Source organism: Panthera leo, chromosome B1 (genome assembly GCF_018350215.1).
Source record: "Panthera leo isolate Ple1 chromosome B1, P.leo_Ple1_pat1.1, whole genome shotgun sequence".
In the NCBI taxonomy this organism is placed as follows: Eukaryota; Metazoa; Chordata; class Mammalia; order Carnivora; family Felidae; genus Panthera; species Panthera leo.
The window spans coordinates 155,377,772-155,401,196 of NC_056682.1; positions in this window are offsets into that span (position 1 = coordinate 155,377,772).

Below are 23,425 nucleotides of genomic sequence, written 5' to 3' on the forward strand. Positions count from 1 at the left end.
ATGATGTTACGGTTTTCTCATGTGTGACCTTAATCTGTAAGAGACCTCCCTTTCTTTTTGGAGGTAAGAAAAAAAGAAAAAAGATGAGGAAAGAGACTGAAAGAGACAGAAAGAGACGCGGGAAAATTAAACATTTCATCAGTTTTGCATCAAATTTGGTTCTGCCCTGTTTTCTCCAATTTAAGTTAATAATTTCTGTCTTGCTTTGTATGCAACTTGGAGTAGCTGGGACAACTGATTTACTCTTTTGTGCTTGACAACATGTGTTCATATCTCATGTCCTTTAGGAATGGAGCACTTCTTTATTTTGTCAAACTTTTTCTACAGCCTGTCTTTTTCCCAGATTGGAGCCTTCTTTCTGAATGCCAGATCTACACAGGAGGTCTTGTTATCCTTGGCCAGATAGCCCCAATTCTGAATATGAGCCTCTCTGTCCATCTGTCTGTTGCTATGTATATGTATGCACACACGCCTGTATGCACACATGTTTAACATACACACATATGCATGTTAATGATATTAAGAAAGTCTAATAGAAGGTGCCGGTGTGTATTTATATTAATGCTAACCACTGTCTGGGCTGTTTCTGTTATCTGTGCCACATTTTAGTTGGTTGGCTTTTGCCTTGCTATTTGCCTTTCAATGTCCCTTTTACAACACAGCATCTATGTCTACTTTGAGATTCATGCCCACCACTGCCAGCTTTAACACACAGCAGGATAATCTGGTTTCATTTTAAATTCTTTTATCTCTCTAAAAAGTTAGAAGGAAACATTGCTTTATAGCCCTTTAGTTTGGTTTGGACTTTGACGCTATGTTGATAGTAGGTTAGGTCAGCCTGCCTGCATGTACCTACATATGTTTATATGTATATACTTACATTCTGCCATATCCAATAAAAAGAATATTCCATTCTACAAATTAGTTGTGCCACTGACATATTGTCCTTCTCTGATTCAATTCATCAGAACTTTACTGGATCTCTACCATGTACAAGGCACTATACTAGCTCCATAGTAACAAATACAAATAAGACATGAAGTCTGTTCTTTATGGAGTCATGGTCCATGCTGGAGACAAAAATACCTATGATATAAGTGGAGAGAGATATGGGTCTTGACAGTGATTCAAATTTTGTGGCTGACATGTTTCCTAGTGGCACACTTCAGGGTTAGACCTAGGGACTTCTGTGAGTTGCAGAGCACTAGCTGTCACTGTCACTTGTTTCCCCATTTTTAAAAAAAAAAATTTTTTTTAATGTTTATTTATTTTTGAGACAGAAAAAGACAGAGCATGAACGGGGGAGGGGCAGAGAGAGGGAGACACAGAATCTGAAACAGGCTCCAGGCTCTGAGCTGAGAGCACAGAGCCCGACGCAGGGCTTGAACTCACGGACCATGAGATCATGACCTGAGCCGAAGTCGGCCACTTAACCGACTGAGCCACCCAGGCGCCCCTTGTTTCCCCATTTTTTATAGTGGTGGTAGTACTGGATTATTTTAGGAATAATCTTGAATTCAAACACATGTATGCTGGCATGTGAACCTGAATAGATTACTTACCCTCTCTATAGCTCATTTGCCTGTTAATAATATGCAGTCATGTGTATTTATTAAATGTATAAATATTGTCATATAATGTATATGCCTGGCACAAAGTTGTTTTAGAGGATACGGTGGTGTATAAGACACGTAAGTTTCTGTTTCATGAAGATTAAATTTTAAAAGACAACCATACTGGCCCAACTGTAGTAATATAGAATTACATACACAATATATAGTTTAGTAAAGCAATATTTTATGTAAGTATTATTGCATATTTGAAAGATATTCAATATATTCTAGGTATGTATTTTTATTTATAGGTAATAAAAAGTGAACTTTTTCTTGCATCATGCAGAAATCAAGATATCACAAAGTATTACATATGTCATATGTATCTAATGTTTTATCTCAAGGTAGAGAATACAATATAGTAAGTGTTTTTGGCAACTTTCACTCAGTGCAGAGATGTCACTGCTTGATTTGACATTTCACTGATTCTTGAATCAGGCAGTTGAGATGAATACCAGAGTTCCTAACATGCTATGTTCTGGGTTTTAAATCGCCTTCTGGCTCCTCTATTATTCTCTGAACTTAATAAAGACATTATGCCCATGTGTTTTCCAGATCTCATAAAGCGTAAGGCGGTGTAACCTAAGGTGCTGGAGGAAGGAGTCAGTAGATGCCTTAGAATGGCCCCTTTCATCCTGATCACACGGCGTGGGACATTAACATGGATCTATGCTCTTCTCCAGCAGCTGGACCCAGGGTAACTTCTGAGAAGTGCTGACCTCTGCACTGACTTTATGCAGAGATGAAAGAAATGTGTGTGCGTCTTAAAAGCAGTGATTAAAGATTTGTCGGACTTTCTACTATTCTTTCATCATTTACCCAAACCTATGAGTGTGACAAAGTGTGTGTCATTAGAAGGCTTTTGTTAAAAAGTAACCACATGAGATACACGTGATGATGTGTGAAGGTTCCCCACCCCCAAAAAGGTTTGTTAAGAAGTTTCAAATACTAACTTTTAGATCATCTGTAACATTTTACATCAGAAAGACAGTGTTTCTGAATGTAGATATATTGGGCCTCAGTTTACTTGTCTGTAACTCAGGGCCAATAATAGAGGGTCCTTGTGATTATTAAATAAGTTAATAGGTATGAAGTGCTTTCAAAAATACGTGGCAATAGAAAGTGCCCCCCCACCCCAGACAGGAAAAAGGTAAATAACTTCACCCAAGTCATGCTGCTTGTTACTAATTACCTATACTGCAAGAATTGATGTATGTTTCTTAACTTATAGTTTAGCAAGAAGTTGAGAAAGATACTATACAAGTGATGTTAATTTTTTGTGCTCACCGTGTTCAGCCACTGAGATTTTGGCATTTATCTCTTAGGCAGCCTGTGTTACTAGAACTATTACCCAAATTGTACTTAGAAGTGAGGAGAGCTGTAACAACAACAACAACAACAACAACAACAACAACAACAACAAAAGCCTAAAAGATATATCTCTTAGCTTGGTAAGACGTCAGTGGATGGCAAGAAAATTTGTGTAAGAGGCTAGAAAGATGGAGACCCAAGGTATACAGTGGCAAAATATCTGGCAAGACCAGCTGCAAAATCCTGGAAGGTGAACTGTATGTTTACCAAATCTGCATCCATCAGAGTACCCGAATAAATTAATGAATGGGCAACGCCTCTACCCACCTGTTGTATTTTAAATGAGTGAAAAATGAAATTCTACTTTGTTGGTCATTAAAAATTTAGGTTCATATGTTATTGCAGGTAGTGCCACATAAACTAATACAGTCTTTTGTGTAAACATCAATTCATTACTTTGGTCTTAATTTTTTCTATTTACCAAATACTTTCTTACTACAAGTTACTTGAATTTTGTGATGTTTTAATCCAAAATTATTTGAATTACTATTAATGAAGGGTACAATTAAGCACTTGCTTTTTGCCAGGTACTGTGCCAAAATATTTAAATTGTCTCACTGGCACTTTATAGTGTGACCCACGGCAGATGTACAATCTATTCCTTTTTACAGATGGGACAACTAAGGTTGAGAAAGCTTAAGTAACTTCGTTAAAGTTATAGGTGGTACATGAAAATTGTTAGTCACTTAGGATAAAGTTATCCTGTTGGCACAGGATAAAGATGAGGTCGATGATACTCAAACTCGTGAATGTGGATGACATATTTTAGAGACAATATGTTGTATGGGAAATAAATAAAACAAAAAAGAGGAGACAGAAAAGAGCCTGGTGCAGTACTTGAGAAGTAGCTAACTTTAAAACATGGGTAGAGTAAAAGAAGCTGTCAAATGAGAGTGATCAGAGAGTCTGAAAGGTAGGAGGAAAAACAGAAGAGTATGATTTCATGAAAACAAGGAAAATGAATGTTTCAAAGAGGGAATAATCAAGAGTGTTAAGTGTTGAAGAGAGGGCAAAGAAAAGGACCAAATGATGAGTTTCCTTTAGAATTATAAGTGAAAACGTGACCTTGGCAAGAGCAGTGGAAGAGAAGGAGGTGAATCACACTTATGGTGCAATGAGCTGTAAGTGGAGGTAAGGAAATGAAGACAGGAAGTAGAGACAACATTTTGAAGAAGTTTGTGGAGAGAAAAGAAGTATAAGTTAGTAAGTGGGGTGGACTGTGGTGTTGAATTTTGGGGTTTTCTTTGGGGGGTGTGTGGGAGAATGTATTGGGAAGAAATAGGAGGGGCTGATGATGTAGAATAGAGAACAGGTAATTGAGCAAACATGAACGTCTTCTGAGAAAGCCAGAAGAATACAATCCAATATGTGGGACAAAGATTTATATTTTAATTTGAGGAAAGGTGAAAAGGATAGAGGGTGATATAAGTAAGTAGAATTATTTTAGCTAGGGAAGTTAAGACATTTTTTTGCTGGTGTGTTCCATTTTCTCTCCAAAGAAGGATATAGTCAGGTGGCTGAGGATGAAGACTGTTGAAGGTTTGAAGAGCGTGGGCATGATTTTAAATATCTTCAAAAACTAGAAAGAGAGCTGCTAGTAAAATATAGACATAATAATACAGGTTTTCAGTTTGGAGGAGCCAAAAGACGTTGAAAGCTAAACGCATACAGATCAAAAGCACTAAAATTTTGCATACTCTTTGATCTACTATGTTTGGACTAGAAATTTATACTAAATGAGTAATTATAGATGTACCCAAGATATCACCATGAGGATATCCACAGTAGAATTGAGGATATTGAAAAACTGAAACTAACTTGAATACTTACTGATAAAATTATGGTACATTTGTAAGTAGAATATCATGAACCCATTAAAAATTGTGTTTTAGAGGGGTGCTTGGGTGGCTCCGTCATTTAAGTGTCCGACTCTTGATTTCAGCTCGGGTCATGATCTCATGGTTGGGTTCATGAGATCAAGCCCTGTATCACGGTCAGTGCTGGGCATGCAGCCCACTTATGATTCTCTCTCTCCATTTGCTTCTCTCTGACCCTTTCAAAAGAATTGTGTTTCAGAATATCTAACAGCTAGAAAGATGTTTGTAATATTCTAATGAAAAGTAGAGGCTGTAGAAAAGAACATTCAGTATGATATTCCTTTTTTTATAAAAATAGATGTACTTACTAATGCAAACAAAAAAAAGCAGTCTTAAAAGTGGTGACTTCTACATGATGGGATTACATGTGACTTTTTATTTTTTCTTGTGTATGTTTATACTTCTGTTATAAGCATTTATAATACCTATCATTAAAAATACCTAAATTTTTAGAGAATTTATTAAGGATTTAGTGAGAACCTAAAATATGACCTATGACATAGTACAGATACCCCAAACCATTGTTGTGGGGAATATTATTCCATGTGCTGTTAATAGGTATCTCTAGGGGCAAATCCTCACATAGGTTTGGAAAGTTTTGTTTTAATTAAGATTTCATAGGCATGACATAATGTTATGAATACACAGAACTTCTAGTATGCTAATTTTCATTGGCAATCTTCTTTCCCAATTTTAGTTGCCACTGAACCCTTTTTGCATGAAATAAGGGTTATCAGTCCCTAAGACTATAAATGTTCTCTACATTGGGTGCCTTGTTGTCATGAGACTGGCAAGAGCAGGTACATGACATTTTATGGGTTGATGAAGATTGTCAGTTTTTCGAAATCCATCTTCAACAGGGCACTACTCAATGTATAGAGTTTGATTTTTCTCATTTCAGAGATATCATTTTTTAGGTGACAGAACTTTTACACAGCTTCAGAAATGCAACCGTTGTGACTTTTAACCAATTTAAATCAATGAAACTGTGTGTATGGTGCTCATAAAAGTAGTTTCTGACAGGTAGGCCAACCAGTGCTATGGAAAATAAAGATATATAAAATGTGCCAACATACAAGTTTAAAATCTAAGCTTTTTATTGAATGGCTTCTGTCTTTATAGCATCAATGAGTACAAAATTAAGGCTTAATTATACATTTTATCTTTTTTGTAATCTTTTGACTTTATTTATGATGCTTTATCTTGAACCTGTGAAGGTATATTTATCTTCTTTCTATTTATCCAAATGTATTTACCATCCTTCTACTTATTCAACTATTCTACTTATAACCTACTTCTTATATTTTAAATGAACACATGCCAAAAATCCTATATAAATCACTAAGCAATGAGGGAACAAGTAAGATGTTACTACCAGTTTGCATGAGAATCCAAAGAGCTGTACCCATAAAGGCCTATGGTGCATGTTCAAATAAATTTGCTTAATACATGTACAACTGGCAAACTGGTTAATATCTACAGAGCAATAATCCACTAAACACAATTTGCACTTCGATGGTCGAGTATTATTCACATTACAGTTGACTCTTGGAACAACATAGGACTTAGGGGTGCTGAAAATCCCTTACTTCATGCAGTTGAAAATCCACATATAACTTTTGACTCCCCCCAAAACTTAACTACTATTGACCAGAAGCCTTACTGATAACGTAAACAGATTACCACATATTTTGTGCATTACATATATTATATACACTATTCTTACAATAAAGTAAACAAGAGAAAAGAAATGTTATTAAAATTATAAGGAAGAGAAAACACATTTATAGTACTATACTGAATGTATTGAAAAAATTCTTTGTGTAATGGGACCCATGCAGTTCAAACCCATATTGTTCAAGGGTCAACTGTATTTTGATATTCTACAATTTACAAAATTATAAAATAGGTTAAAGACAATGAATAGTACAAACCCCAAAGAGTCAGATAACCTGGAAGGGTGTGTTCTAGGTAACACAGTTTTCTTTTTTTTTTTTAATTTTTTTAATGTTTATTTATTTTTGACAGGGAGAGAGAGAGAGAGAGAGAGAGAGAGAGAGAGAGAGAGCATGAGCTGGGGAGGGGCAGAGAGAGGGAAACACAGAATCCCAAGCAGGCTCCAGGCTCTGAGCTGTCAACACAGAGTCCGACACGGGGCTTGAACTCACAGACCAGGAGATTGTGACCTGACCCGAAGTCGGACGCTCAACCGACTGAGTCACCCAGGCGCCCCTAGACAGCACAGTTTTCTACTGAAAACAGTTGGCAATCTTTTTGATACCTTTGAAAGTCTTTCACAGTTTTCCCTGACAGTCTCTGCTTATCTTAAAATTGTGATAGTCACAAAGAAAGATTTTCTTTTTTTTATTTTTTTAAATTAAAAAAATTATTTATTTTTGAGAGAGAGAGAGAGACTGCAGGTGGGGTAAGGGCAGAGTCAGAGAGAAACAGAGAGAGCCTGATGGACTCGAACCCACAAACTGAGATCATGACCTGTACTGAAGTCAGATGCTAAACCAACTGAGCCACCCAGGAGCCCCAAGAAAGATTTTCTTGATTATGAAATAAGTCTGGTCTCACTAGGTTTGACTTGATTATTCGTACATGTACACTAAAAGTATTAATTTACCACAGAGGCCTTCTTAAACTTTTTACAAATCAAGAGCCATATAATATTTAACCATTACAAACAGCATAAGGTTAACTTCTTTCTGAAAAGTTTCATAAGTCAGTTCAAATTTGACTTATAAAAGCTTTTGTTATGTACTATCACAAGGTGACCAAATGAAGCTCATGATATTCCCTCCACTATATTTCACCTGAATTAGTTCTAAATTTGGGTGATTTTTCTCTCTTCTCATAGTGATCCAAATATCCAAATTTTCCTGACCTAATGGGAAGTACCCTTCCTTACTACCTGCTAGGCTGGACCCTGCAAACCAGCCATCAGGCAGTTTCCCCAGGAGGGCTCTATAAGCATTGTCTTCATAATAAAGCTAGCCTTTGTTTCTCAAAAGCATCTTGTCTGTCTGATGAAACAAGCATTGTTTTCAAATATGACACTCAAGATAAGACCATGGTTGTACAATCATTTTGTTCTATTAACATCTGGTAAAAAGAAAGACTTTCTTATCAAACCTATGTAAATAACTATATTGCATAAAAAGTAAGGAGAAGTAATAAGAGTTTCTCAATTTGGTGATCAGTGAGAATTAGGTATCATTTAAGAGACTGCATTTCAATTTACCAAAATAGAGTTTACTGAATTGTTCTGGTTTTCAGATAGCTTAACAAACAGAAAAAAAACCACAAACCTTTCTTACATATTCATGAAATAGAACAATAGTCCCTACTTAAGCATTACATAAAAATTCCTCTCATCAGTTCATACAGTCCTAGAAATCCTGACATAGTCCACTGGCACAGTTGAAAAGTGGTCTAGATACCACCTCACTCTGGTCAGAGTGGCTAAAATGAACAACTCGGGAAACAACAGATGTTGTGGAGGATGTGGAGAACCAGGAACCCTCTTGCACCATTGATGGGAGTGCAAACTGGTGAAGCAGCTCTTGAAAACAGTGTGGAGGTTCCTCAAAAAATTAAAACTAGAACTACCCTACGACTCAGAAATAGCACTATTAGGAATTTATCCAAAGGATACAGAAGTGCTGATTCATAGATGCACATGCACCCCAATGTTTATAGCAGTACTATAAAAAATAGCCAAATTATGGAAAATGCCCAAATGTCTATCAACTGATGAATGGATAAAGAAGATGTGGTGTGTATGTGTGTATATATATATAATGGAATACTGCTCGGCGATAAAAATGAATGAAATCTTGCCATTTGCAATGATGTGGACAGAACTTGAGGGTATTATGCTAAGTGAAATAAGTCAGTCAGAGAAAGACAGATATCATATGTTTTCACTTGTATGTGGAACTTGAGAAACTTAACAGAAGACCATAGGGGAAGGGAGGGAAAAATAAGTTACAAACAGAGAGGGAGACAAACCATAAGAGATACTTAAATACAGAAAACAAACTGACGGTTGATGAAGGTAGAGGTAGGAGGGTGTGGAAAATGGGAGACAGGCATTGAGGAGGGCACTTGGGATTAGCACTGGGTGTTGTATGTAAGGGATGAATCATGGGAATCTGCTCCCGAAGCCAAGAGCACACTGTATACACTGTATGTTAGCTAACTTGACAATAAATTATTAAAAGGAAAGAAAGAAAGAAAGAAAGAAAGAAAGAAAGAAAGAAAGAAAGAAAGAAAGAGGGTCTAAACAGTGTCAGTTCAGAAGCGTGTATCCAACATTCTTTTACCTAAAGTGTCAATAGTCTAAAGTCCCAAGTACAGTCCTTTTCCAAAAGGCTTTGAGACTGTGCTTTGTTGAAGGAGACTGATGGTTTTTTTTGTTTGTTTTTAAAGATGTCATTGACTGTTTTATCTTATTTTTTTAAATGGTCTATTTTTTTTGTAGAAGAAAAAATCTTGAGATATATAATGATACTGAAATAAAACACATGTATCAAGAGTATACAAAAAAATATCAAATAAACACTGAAGTAGGACCTATGACATCTACAGTTTTATAAATTTGATGGGTATCATCATTTAAGAACAAATGGCCTAGAAGATGGTATATTCAAATGAAAGAAGTAAGGTGGCCTATGAACATTTTAAGTAATAACTAAAACTATGAGTGATGACATTATATTATTATTGACTAATATTAAAGCATGAACAGAATTCTGAAAAAATAGAAATATAGGAAAACTTGAAAAAACTCTTTCTTAAGAGCTTTGATCAATGTTTTCCCTAAGGTTGAAACATTTTGAAAGCAAGGGCATTAACAAATGCCTAAAGGCTTCCCATCAAGTGTGAATTTTCTTGAATATTTATGTTAATAACATTTTACCACTCTTCAGTTTAACCTAAGGAAGTCTGAGGGTCTCTTTTGATTTGACAATTCTTCCCATGCAACTATCAAACTAATATAATTAAGATACTTCTAGCATCTTTTAAGAAGTGAAAGAGCTAATATTTGTGGTTTTCCAGGGACCCTCTGAAATAGTCTGATAGTTTTAGATATAAAAATATCCTGAAATTTTAATCTTATTTTTTTACATTTAAGATCTGAGTTTTGAAAGGTAGAAATCAAAAAATGTTTCAGGAGAGATTTGGACATTTGGTTTAGATAGGATCATGGGTACCTGAGAAATAATACTTGGTTTAACTATTTAATTAAAGTGATAATATAGCACTAAAAATTTAGATGATAACAGGATTGAAAAGAACCTTAGTTCTTTGATAAGCTATAACTTTGTTTTTTTTTCTTTCCCCCCATTTAAAAAATCAAGGCTATAATAAAGTTCACATAAAGCACAGAAAAGTTTTCTGCTAAATCACAGAATTTTACAATGTAGGCAGATAACACAGAGGGTACACAATTACCTTTCATATTGTAGGTGAAGGTATTAGTAAACCAAGGAATCAGGATTGAACAAATTGCTAAAATTTTAACATATTTCATAGCTTCTCTTCAGATTGAAATATTATAATCCAAGATAAATAAGTTTGTATACAAGTTTAGTTCTTCATTATGCTTTTTCAGATTTTAGAAGTGACACATTACTTTAGGATAGCTATTAGGGAATCCACCAGGTAAAAACTAATTTCATAATTATTTTAAGATATTATTACTGTCGGGGTGCCTGGGTGGCGCAGTCGGTTAAGCGTCCGACTTCAGCCAGGTCACGATCTCGCGGTCTGTGAGTTCGAGCCCCGCGTCAGGCTCTGGGCTGATGGCTCGGAGCCTGGAGCCTGTTTCCGATTCTGTGTGCCCCTCCCCCGTTCATGCTCTGTCTCTCTCTGTCCCAAAAAAAAAAAAAAAAAAAAAAAAGATATTATTACTGTCAACATGCAATGCATTCATCATTACTCTCTTCAGAGAAATAAAAAAAAATCATCAGTTTTTATTTCTAATGTGGTAACTATGGGTAACTACACATAAACAAAGTCTTGGGGGGGATCCTCAATCATAAAGGTAGGAAAAGACCAAAAAGTTTGAGAACTCCTGATGTGGACAAATTACTTTTTCCCAAAAAAAAAAAAAAAAAAAAAAAAAAAAAACCCACAAAAAAACAAAAAAGTTGCATTCTCACTATATTGCCTGATCTCAACCACTCATATCAGTTATAACTTTTAACAAAGTGACTTCTATTTCTTTACATTTTTTTTTACTCTTTATTTATTTTTGAGAGAGAAAGAGACAGAGTGTAAGCAGGGCAGGAATAGAGAGAGAGACACAGAATCCAAAGCAGGCTCCAGGCTCTGAGCTGTCAGCACAGAGCCCAACATTGGGCTCCAACTCACAAACCACAAGTTCATGACCTGAGTCAAAAATGCTCAACCGACTGAGCCACCCAGGCACCCCAAGTAACTTTTATCTCACAGAGAAAGCTAGGTGGGTTGAAGAGTGGAATAGAGAACTATCTGTTACACGATTATAACAGATTGCAAAGTTTTTGAAAATAAATAATAAAGTTTTTGATAGTCACACATCCCTTTTACACTTTCTTGAAGTGGCAAAAATGAGCATTCATTAACATCACCCCAAGATACAATCTCTGTATAGCACAGAAAGAATAAGTAAAATATATAAACTTTATGTGTTGAGTATTAATCAATGGTTTTGACTTTTCAGTATTCTATTTTACAAATTAATTAGGTATCTAATGGTTATTAATTAATTCAATATTAATCCAAAGTTTTAAGGTGCCTTAAAAGATTTTGGAAATTATCTACAAAATGTAACTACTTTTGAAATCACAAGTTTCAGAACAATGATTCAATTTAATTGAATACAAATTCATATTTTAATAAGTTTTTTTCAGAGAGGAAAGAGAGCAAGCAGGGGAGAGGGGCAGAGAGAATGAGAGAATCTTTTTTTTTTTTCTTATTTTAGAGAGAGAGAGAGAGAGAGAAAGAGAGAGAGTGCATGCATGCTAGTGACCAAGGGGCAGAGAGAGAATCCTAAGAGGTGCAGAGAGACAGAGAGAGGGTGCAGAGCCTGGGCGGGGGGAGGGGGAGGAGGGCTTGAGCTCACCCAATCCAGGGCTCCAACTAATGAACCACAAGATCTTGCCCTGAGCCAAAGTCGGATGCTTAACCAACTGAACCACCCAAGGAGCCCCAGGGAGAGAGAATCTTAAGCAGGCTCCAGGTTCAGCACCTGTTCTTTCTCTCTCAAAATAAATAAATAAATAAATATTAAAAAAAAAAAGAAGAACAAGTCCAAATGGAATAAACTATATTCTTTCATTATACTTAAAATAGAGAAAATTTGAAAACTATGTCAGAGAAAAGGCATGGTTTGTTTTTACTAAACCAGAATTATGTTTTTAAAATGCTTATTCATTTATTTTGAGAGAAAGAGAGAGAGAGAGAACAACGCATGCATGTGTATGCACAGAAGCAGGAAAGGGGCAGAGAGGGAGAGAGCCTGGCCCGGGGACTGATCCCACGAACCGTGAGGTCATGACCTGAGCCAAAATCAAGAGTTGGATGCTTAACCGATGGAGCCACCCAGGAACCCTGAGTTACTTTTTGTAAGAAGACATTTTTTTTAATTCAAGCAAATTTAAAATACTAGAAGTTAAATTTTCTCACTCTGTAGGCATTTTAGGAATAGCATATATATATTTACTTGTTTATCTCTATAAACCTGTCAGAGCATGTGAAAATTAAAACTTAAGAGAGTTTAATAATATACTTTAGTAATATAATTATTAATATTGCTATAAAAGCTAATATTGATGCATTTATTGTAATCAGTAACTGTTCTAATCACAATATGAAATACCTGATTTATTCATCACAACACTACGATATTAAAATATATATGTAGACATTGTTATCTTCATTTTATAGGTGAGGAGACCAGGACACGTAGAGGGTACGTGTCATACAGTAAATGAGCAATTGAGTCAAGATTAAGATAGCTATTTTAAGGTCACAAAGCCAGTAATTGTGAGACTGAAATTTTACCTTGGGTTGTGTGACATCCAAAGTTCACGCTCTTTCTTCTTCCTCATATTGGTCCCTGGTGCTTTAAAAAACAAACAACTGAAGCCATGTACCTACAAAACTGTAATATGAAGCCAAGTATTATATGACCTGAACGTGTTATAAGTTGCTATTGGGTAGAGTTCAGAGGAAGACTGGACTGATTCTGGAAACTTTAATGGTGGCATTGACCCTTTAACTCAATCCCCTTTTGCCACATTTAGCACAGTAACACAGGTCTTAACATTATTTCAATAAGTACATTCATGATGTTCCCTAGGAATTCTGTAATTCTTTTGTAAGGATCCTAAGTCTGGAAAATGAGCTTCAAATAGGAGATACAGACCCAAAGAAAAACACAGGTGTCCCCAACTTTTTGAAAGTTTGTGCTATACCACTTCCTGTCTACGAAAGACCTGCATTGTTAGTACCTGTTCCCACAAATGGAAAGAAGTCTGAAGAGAATTTTCACTTTTATGAAATAAGGCGGAAAGGGAAAATAATTTTCAGCGTTTGTTTGCAGCGAGCTGTTATAGAGGCAGCGCGCGCACCCCAAGCAGCCAGAGTGGCTCAGCAAGCTCCTTCCCTGGAACTACACTCAACATCTCAGCATCAAGCCCCAATAGCTTTGAGCTGTTTCTGTGAGCATCTGTGCTTTATCTTGATTGATTTTGTTTATCCCGTCTTAAGGTATCAGAAAAGCCTAAGAGAGGTTATTTTTTTGTCTCTGGGAATGCTCAAAAAATTTTCCATGTAAATTAATGGTAATTGCTTTTTCACTTTATGCCATTTCAGTTTGTGAAAGGTTTCATAGGAACGCTCTACTTTTAGATGGCCAGGAAACCTGTTAAGTCACATATACCTCATTTTATGGGGAAAAAAAGGGGGGGGAGGAAATCGGTGTTTTCCCAGGGAACGGAAGGTGAAGACAGGCAGTTGCGATGAAAGAGTCTGGCAAGGAGAGGCACATTATAGATGCATCACATTTTCTAATTTTCATGAGCAGGGAGGAGGAAACAAAGGTATCAACAAACATTCTGAGTAAATACAGAGGCTTCCTTCATCTAAGCCTGAAATGTGTTCCAGGCAAAATTGTCTTGAGTGCCTAAGCTAAAGTAATATCCAGGACCAAGGCCTGGGAGGGCTCACCATGAAAGCAACCTTTGAGAAACTTATCATGACACTTGTATATTAGCAAGATGAGAAATGTACACTGTGGGATTTGATTCCAATAGACACAGTATACCTGAATTTTAGTTTTAGTCATTTTACACATATTTCAGATACACTGTTAAAATTGTTTTCTATTAACTCTTTTGAACCACTGCATAAGACACTTGTGGGTGGAGGGGCAGGCCACCCAGGAGTATCTGTCACCTATCCATCTATCGAATGCCTACTAAGGGCCAAGAACTTAAAAAAAAAAAAAAAAAAATATATATATATATATATATATATATATATGTATATATGTGTATATATATATACACATATATACATACACACACACATATGTATATATATATACACACACATGTATATTTATACATATTTATATGACTACCTACATGGATATTATTTCACAGATAAAAGAAACTCAGTTTAAAACAAAGTAACTTCTTTAACTTCCAAAAACTAACAAGGGGCAAGAGTAGGATTAGAACAAAGATCTGTCAATTCCAAAATTCATTCTCCATGTAAAACTGAATCCAAGAAAGTACTGTTTTTCCACCCAAGTGTTGAACAGGGGCTCAAGCCAACCAAAATGTCATTTCTTTCTTCACCCTGCCAACTGCAAAATAAAGTGGACTGCAAGCCCCAGGCATCTCAGACATGAGTTACATAAACCATAAACCATATTTAATCATGATAAATGTGGGTAAAGAGTTCTTGGATATTCTCTCATTTATTTAGTGTTTATTAGTCATTCCTCAATCTAGCAATTAGAATCTGGGAAGCTGGAAACTTCAATATGATTTTCTCTGCTAAGTAATTTTTAGCATACACCTGTAGTACACAGTTTAAGATCTAGTTCAGAAATAAAAACCGTTCACATACCAGTGTGAAATTTTATACTGACCAACCTTGAAATAAATACACGTGTTGAATTATTGAAAGGGTCCAAAATTCAGAAAAGGTAATTCACATTGACGTCTAAAGCTCAGATCTTAAATGTTTTACAGGTTTGTTTCATTTTAATGACTACTAAAAAAGGAAGCATTGGCAGAAAGAATTCATTTTACCCCATTTCAGGAGACTTGTCTGTAATATTCAATAATAGGTGTTAATATTGGCTTGTTTTATTTTTTTATTTTTTTTATTATTTTTTTTTAATATATGAAATTTACTGTCAAATTGGTTTCCATACAACACCCAGTGCTCATCCCAAAAGGTGCCCTCCTCAATACCCATCACCCACCCTGCCCTCCCTCCCACCCTGCCCTCCCTCCCACCCCCCATCAACCCTCAGTTTGTTCTCAGTTTTTAACAGTCTCTAATGCTTTGGCTCTCTCCCACTCTAACCTCTTTTTTTTTTTTTTTTTTTTTTTTTTTTCCTTCCCCTCCCCCATGGGTTTCTGTTATGTTTCTCAGGATCCACATAAGAGTGAAACCATATGGTATCTGTCCTTCTCTGTATGGCTTATTTCACTTAGCATCACACTCTCCAGTTCCATCCATGTTGCTACAAAAGGCCATATTTCATTTTTTCTCATTGCCACGTAGTATTCCATTGTGTATATAAACCACAGTTTCTTTATCCATTCATCAGTTGATGGACATTTAGGCTCTTTCCATAATTTGGCTATTGTTGAGAGTGAATATTGGCTTGTTTTAAAGGTAAGGGTTTATACTTCATATATATGAATAAATCTGTAATCTAACTATTTCATAACAATTTACTATAATCCCACATATTTCTAGCCTACGTTTGTTATTACGATTTCCAACATGATTTTGTATTTGATTTCAATTTTATTATTGTGATAGCTTTTACTATTTTATATTATGTAAAATAGGTTTCAAACCTTGTGGGATATAGTTAACTATAATCACAGAAAAGCTTTTGATTTTTGAAAAAAATAAAATTATGGTCCTCTGATTACTAAATATTAATACATTTTTCTTAACCAGAATAAGGAATTTTGCATCTTATTTTTTCTTTTTATTCGGGCATTAATAATTTTATATCTAGATAATATCCATTATTAGTGTAATATCTCAAAACTTCTGCAACAAGTAGGCTTTTACTAATAAAAAAACAATCTTTCAAAAGAAAGTTGATACCATTTTGGGTAAGTAAAATTTTCCAAAGTAGAAATGAAGAAAAAAGAAAAAGTTTACTGTATGCTTGTTCTTGTATTCCTAAACATTTTAGTTAATTCACATATTTAGAAAAAAATCTTCAGTGTTATATTCAAGAACCAAACAAAAACAATTAGCATATAAGTAGAATCAATACCTCATAGGTAAATGAAGATCAGAGTTTATTTAGATGGAGTAGAATATGATTTTCACGGAGCTTCTTATTTATTGTTAAGCATTTTCTGAGTTTCCTTCTGACCAGATATGGCAACAATCTTCTCAGTTTCTCACATTTCTTTCTTTTTTAAGTTTATTTATTTATTTTGTCAGAGAGTGTGAGTGGAGGGGGGCAGAGAAAGAGGGAGAGAGGGGGTGAGAATCCTAAGCAGACTCCACGCTGTGAGTGTGGAGCCCAATGTGGAGCTCAATCTCACAAACTGTGAGACCATGACTGGAGCTGAAATCAAGAATCAGATGCTTAACCAATGGAGCCAAACAGGTACCCCAAGTTTCTTACATTTCTGAGGGGAATCTCATTAAAGGCATTTCATATAGGATACTGATGACAAGGTTTATGAATTTGAAATGTAGTCATTAGGAGTATCTTTCAAAATAAATCTTGAATTTTTTTTTTTTTTCTAACTGGAAGTCCTCAGAGAAATTAGCTTTAAACTTTTGGGACTTCCTCCTAAACGTTACCAATCTAGGAGTTCTTGTGCCTCCAGAACTCTGGTAACTTTAATGTTAAAGATTGGGTATTCTCTTGGTTAATGTAGATTTGATTTGCCAGATTTGAAGAACAAAAATTTAAACTCTTCTCAAGTATAGAGCTGGACATGAATCATCTAAATAACTATCAACCTGTTATTAACTGTTGATCCACTTGTCATGAGGAATTTGGAAATTGGTCCGTAAGTGTCATTTTGTAATGTCCATGTTACGCTTTTTTAGTTAAAAACAACATAGGCTGAGTAATGGTTATTTGGTCTTTTTTTTTTTTTTTTTCATTTCAAAAAACTCTGATGCTAATTTTCTCATAAATAATAGAAGACTATAATGCTTTATTTTAATTATTGTATTTTTTCAGTTTATAACTTCCATATAATAATATTTTGTTATATCTCTCTTCTCTAATGAAATTCTTCACTTTATTTTTTTGTGACTGTGGTTTGTGTTTTTTAACTTTAAAATGTTTTATTTATTTTTGAGAGAGAAAGAGAGAGACAGACAGAGCATGAGCAGGGGAGGGGCAGAAGGAGAGGAAGCAGGTCCAGGCTCTAGCTGTCAGCACAGAGGATGAGGGGCTCGAACTCAGGAACCATGAGATTATGACCTGAGCCGAAGTCAGAGATGCTTAACCGACTGAGCCATCCAGGCACCCTTGTGACTGTTTTCATTTATTTTCTACAACATTTTCATAACAGTTACTTTAAATCTTTTTGTTAAGTAACTAACATTTGAATTATTGGTGGATCTTCTTTTATCACTTACTGTTTTTCTGTTGTTTTCAACCACATGGTCCTGACTTGGCATGACCAGTTATGTTTGACTGAATGATGGATATAGAGATTCCAGATAATGTTATCTTGGGTTTACCCTTTCCATTAGTTGAAGAGAGTGACTCATTAATCCAACAGAGAGTTTATTGCATAAAGCCTGGTTGTAGTCCTGGTAAGACCAGTGTGTTTCTGATCCACCCCTGTTTCTCCAGAATTTTCAACTGAAAGTGCACTCCATTTTCTTGGACCTTACTTCTGTCTTACCTGCTGAAAAATCTGATCAGCTTTTCAGAGGCCTTCTACTTAAGGTTTTAGTCTCCAACCCCACAGAGACTGGCCTGAGTCTTGCAAAAGTTTCCACCAAAAGCTTGTTCAGGTTCTTCTTGCAAAGAAGTTCTTGGGTTTTTCATCAGTATAAATATCAGATTCCAGCCTTCTGTCTTTGCTTAGAATTTCTGCATAACAAACTATCACAAATTCAGCAGCATGAATAACAGCACCCGCTTATTAGGTTGTATTTCTGTAGGTCAAATGTTTGGGCATGGCACGATTGAGTTCTCTGCTCACAGTTTTACCGGACTGACACCAAAGTGGCAGCTGGGCTGTGTGTTTACCTGGAAGGTTGAATAAGGAAGAATCAGTTTTCATACTCATTCAGGCTGTTGGCAGAATCTAGTTTTTTGTAGTTGTAATACTGAGGTCCCCAACTTTTTGATGTATGCTAGCCAGTGGTTACTCTTAGCTGTTAGGTACTATCTGCTATGCCCTGCTGTGTGGCCTTTTCCATTCTCAAACACAGCAAAGGAGAATTTCCTTCATTACCTCTCACATCTGGAATCTCTCACCAGGAACAGCCAGGTCCCTTTTAAGGCTCACCTGATTAGATCAGGTCCATCAGGGATAATCTCTCTTTCCTAAAGTCAACCATACCATTTTGCATAACCAAATCACAGGAATGATAACTGTCACATTCAAGGCCTTTCTCATGATTGACAAATGCTCCAGGGGAAAAATGATCGTAATAGTAAACTTCTTTTTTCAAGGTTCTTCTGTCTTTGGAGTTTTATCGACCTTGATGCTCACTGCCTAAACAACTCTCTGAGCTTTCCACTTTATCCAGATTTTCTGGTTGTTCTAGGTGGAGCATTGTGTTGCAAGCTGCTCCATTCCACTTGAAAATAGACATCCCCATTAAGTCTTTACAATCCTTGAGTTACAAATTTCTAGCTACAATAATAGCGAGCCATGATTTAATCCTTTATATTATCTCAGTTCACTAAACAAAAAGTGATTTCACAAAGATGATATCTCTTGGTTCCTTGGTTTGGTAATTGCTCTGTATAACTCATATCAGAATGCTGTTTTCTTTCTTTTTTTTTTAATATGGAACTCTTCATGAATTTGTGTATCATTCTTGTGCAGGGACCAGGCTAATGTCTATATCAGAATGTTGGTTTTGTTAGATGCGGTTATGTTGGTTTTTAATTCATTTATTTTTATATAGATTTTAATATCTTTAAAGAGTTTTTAACAAAATTTTTAAAATATAATGTATTGTCAACTTGGCTAACATACAGTGTATGCAGTGTGCTCTTGGCTCCAGGAATAGATTCCTTGATTCATTGCCTACATACAACACCCAGTGCTCACCCCAACAAGTGCCCTTCACAATGCCCATCACCCATTTTCCCCTCCCTCCCTCCACCCACATCGACCCTCAGTTTGTCCTCTGTATTTAAGAGTCTCTTATGGTTTGCCTCCCCTTTTTTTGAAACTACTTTTTCCCCTTCCCTTCTCCCATGGTCTCCTGTTAAGTTTGTCAAGTTCCACATATGATTGAAAACATATGATATCTGTCTTTCTCTGACTGACTTATTTCATTTAGCATAATACCCTCAAGTTCCATCCACATTGCTACAAATGGTATTATTTCATTCTTTCTCATTGCCAAGTAGTATTCCATTGTATATATAAACCACCTCTTCTTTATCATTCATCAGTTGATGGACATTTGGTCTCTTTCCATACTTTTGCTATTGTTGAAAGTACTACTATAAATATTGGGGTACATGTGCCCCTATGAATCAGGACTCCTGTACCCTTTGGATAAATTCCTAGTACTGCTATTGCTGGGTCATAGGGTAGTTCTAGTTTTAATTTTTTGAGGAACCTCCACACTGTTTTCCAGAGTGGCTGCACCAGTTTGTATTCCCACCATCAGTGCAAGAGGGTACCCGTTTCTCCACATCCTAGCCAACATCTGTTGTTTCCTGAGTTGTTCATTTTAGCTACTCTGACTGGTGTGAGGGGATACCTCAGTGTGGTTTTGATTTGTATTTTACTGATGATGAGTGATATTGAGCATTTTTTCATGTGCCTGTTAGCCATCTGGATGTCTTCTTTAGAAAATGGTCTATTCATGTCTTCTGCCCATTTCTTCGCTGGATTATTTGTTTTTTGGGTGTTGAATTTAGTAAGTTCTTTATAGATTTTGGTTAATGTTTTTTAATCTTTTTATTTTTGAGAGAGAGACACACACACAGAGCACGCGTGGGGGAGGGGCAGAGAGAGAAGGAGACAGAGAATCTGAAACACGTTCCAGGCTCTGAGCTGTCAGCACAGAACCCAACATGGAGCTTGAACCTATAAACCACAAGATCATGACCAGCGCTGAAGTTGGACACTTAACTGACTGAGCCACCCAGGCCCCCCGAGATTTATAATATTTTAAAATAAATATTTAGGGGCGCCTGGGTGGCTCAGTCGGTTGAGCGTCCGACTTCAGCTCAGGTCACGGTCTTGCAGTCCCCAAGTTCGAGCCCCGCGTTGGGCTCTGGGCTGATGGCTCAGAGCCTGGAGCTTGCTTCCGATTCTGTGTCTCCCTCTCTCTCTGCCCCTCCCCTGTTCATGCTGTGTCTCTCTCTGTCTCAAAAATAAATAAACGTTAAAAAAAAAATTTTAAAATAAATATTTATAATCAAATACATATGAAAATCACGTTGGGATTTTGAGACTCTGGGATTTTGAACATTTTTTCAGTTTCACCAAATTAAATTGAAGCATCTATAAATAATAAAAATATTTCTAATCGTATTTAGAAAGAAGGCAACTATTTTAAAAAAGATGACATACTGGGATAAACTCAGTCAATAGGATAATTAATGTTCTTTAGAAAACTTGCGAAATTCTGGAGTTACTCTGCACTAAGGAAACATTAATTCTGGCATTCCTCTAGATTTTGAGGGAGGAAATCTTAGTATTGCTACCACAACCTGTAACATATACCAACTAGAAATTTTGAATCCTTAGAATTTTTAAATTTTTATTTATTTTGAAATTTTAGGTTTCATTATTTTTTTAGGTTTTATGTATAGATTTTGTTCATTTGTTCATTTATTTACAGGAAGGGCTGGGATTTTTCTTTTTTTTAATTAAATTTATTTTTTTTTAATTTACATTCAAGTTAGTTATCATATAGTGCAACAATGATTTCAGGAGTAGATTCCTTAATGCCCCTTGCCCATTTAGCTCATATCCCCCCAGTAACCCTCCAGTAACCCCTCCAGTAACCCTCCATTTGTTCTTCATATTTAAGAGTCTCTTATGTTTTGTCCCCGTCCCTGTTTTTGTAGTATTTTCACTTCCCTTCCCTTATGTTCATCTGTTTTGTATCTTAAAGTCCTCATATGAGTGAAGTCACATGATATTTGTCTTTCTCTGAGTGACTAATTTCACTTAGCATGATACCCTCCAGTTCCATCCACATAGTTGCAAATGGCAAGATTTCATTCTTTTTGATTGCTGAGTAATACTCCATTGTATATATATACCACATCTTCTTTATCCATGCATCCATCGATGGACATTTGAGCTCTTTCCATACTTTGGCTATTGTGGATACTGCTGCTATAAACATTGGGGTGCATGTATCCCTTCAAAACAACACACCTGTATCCCTTGGATAAATACCTAGTAGTGCAATTGCTTGGTCGTAGGGTAGTTCTCTCTCTTTTTTTTTAAATTTTTTTGAGGAACCTCCATACTGTTTTCCAGAGTGGCTGCATCAGTTTGCAGTCCCACCAGCAGTGCGAAAGAGATCCTCTTTCTCCGCATCCTCACCAACATCTATTCTTGCCTGCGTTGTTAACATTAGTCATTCTGACAGGTGTGAGCGGGTATCCCATTTGTGGTTTTGCTTTACATTTCCCTGATGATGAGGGATGTTGAGCATTTTTCATGTGTTGGTTGACCATCTGGATGTCTTCTTTGGAGAAGTGTCTCTTCATGTCGTTTGCTCATTTCTTCCCTGGATTATTTGTTTTCTGGGTATTGAGTGTGATTATTTTTAAAGTTTTTAAATAGCTAGTCCTAACCAAGTTGACACATTATTTCACTCCAAAATTCATATAATTAATCTGAGAAGAAATTGAAAAAAAAAGAATAATGAAAAAATTAAATTCCATTTTTAGTTCAGTTGAATTAAGTACATTATATATAAGTATCTAATTTTTAGGTGCATTTAACTATTCATAGAAAATATGCCAAATGCTTACTTGCAGTTGGGCAATTACAAAAATCAATACATTAATTATTTAATCCCATTAGCACTTTAACACACTATACAAGCAACACACACACATGAAAAACATTTTTTAAAGATGTTTTATAAATCTTAATGTAAAGCATTTAAGTGACAATGTTATAACCAGATATATGTGAAAATGCCCATATTCTCATTTTTGCAATTCATTACAAACCATTAAATCAATGCATATTATTAAAATAGTATTTATTAAGTACCAACTGTGCATAATAGTCTAAGTACTTTAGGCAGTTCATTCTTAAGACAAAAGATACTTTCTTAGCTTCAGATCTCAAGAAAGATTTCATTCTGAATTTTGTTTTACAGAGCTCCTTAATCTTTGTGTTGTGGATGACCTTTGTAATGTAAAAATCTTCAAATTATCCAACCCCCTTCCCCTCACCCCCCACAAAAATCTTTGTGGAAATAAGGAGAGCCTCTCTTTGCTTTTTGTAAGAATTAAATAATAACTACCCTCATGAATACAGATTGTATTTTAAATTTATTTGAGTAGAAAGTATAGTTTTTGTGTTTTATAAATGTAAGAACACATTTGACGGAATTGGCAGATTATTCAGATGACAGGCTGTTGTTAAAACGAAATGTTAGTGTTCACATGCCTATTAAATATATATAAGCACAATGACAAAGGTAAGGGAAATATTGATGAATAATAAAAATGTCTCATATTCACAATTAATATGTCTGCACTTCAATAATTATCTTCAGGTTCCCCCTTGTATTATATTTAACTTCATGGGATTCTTCGATAATGCAAGGATCAGAGAAGTAAACAGTTTTATTATATTTGCTCTCTTTGGAGTAGTGTAGTATAGTAGATGAGCTGTAAAGACATTAAACCTTTTTTTTTTTTTTAATCCGTCTTCATCTGAAAAAATAGGAAAGTAAGACACACCTTGGAGGGCTGTGAAGATTCAAAAACACTTAAGCAAAGCAACTGGCCACAGGTTTGAGCATGCATTCTCAAAATGTAGCCTAAAGCAATTGTTATTTAACTGAAAGTTTTGGTAAGTGAAAATTTTAAGAAAACAACTTCAGCTCAAATTTAAAATTATCACCTTTCATTGAACAGAGAGGTTTATA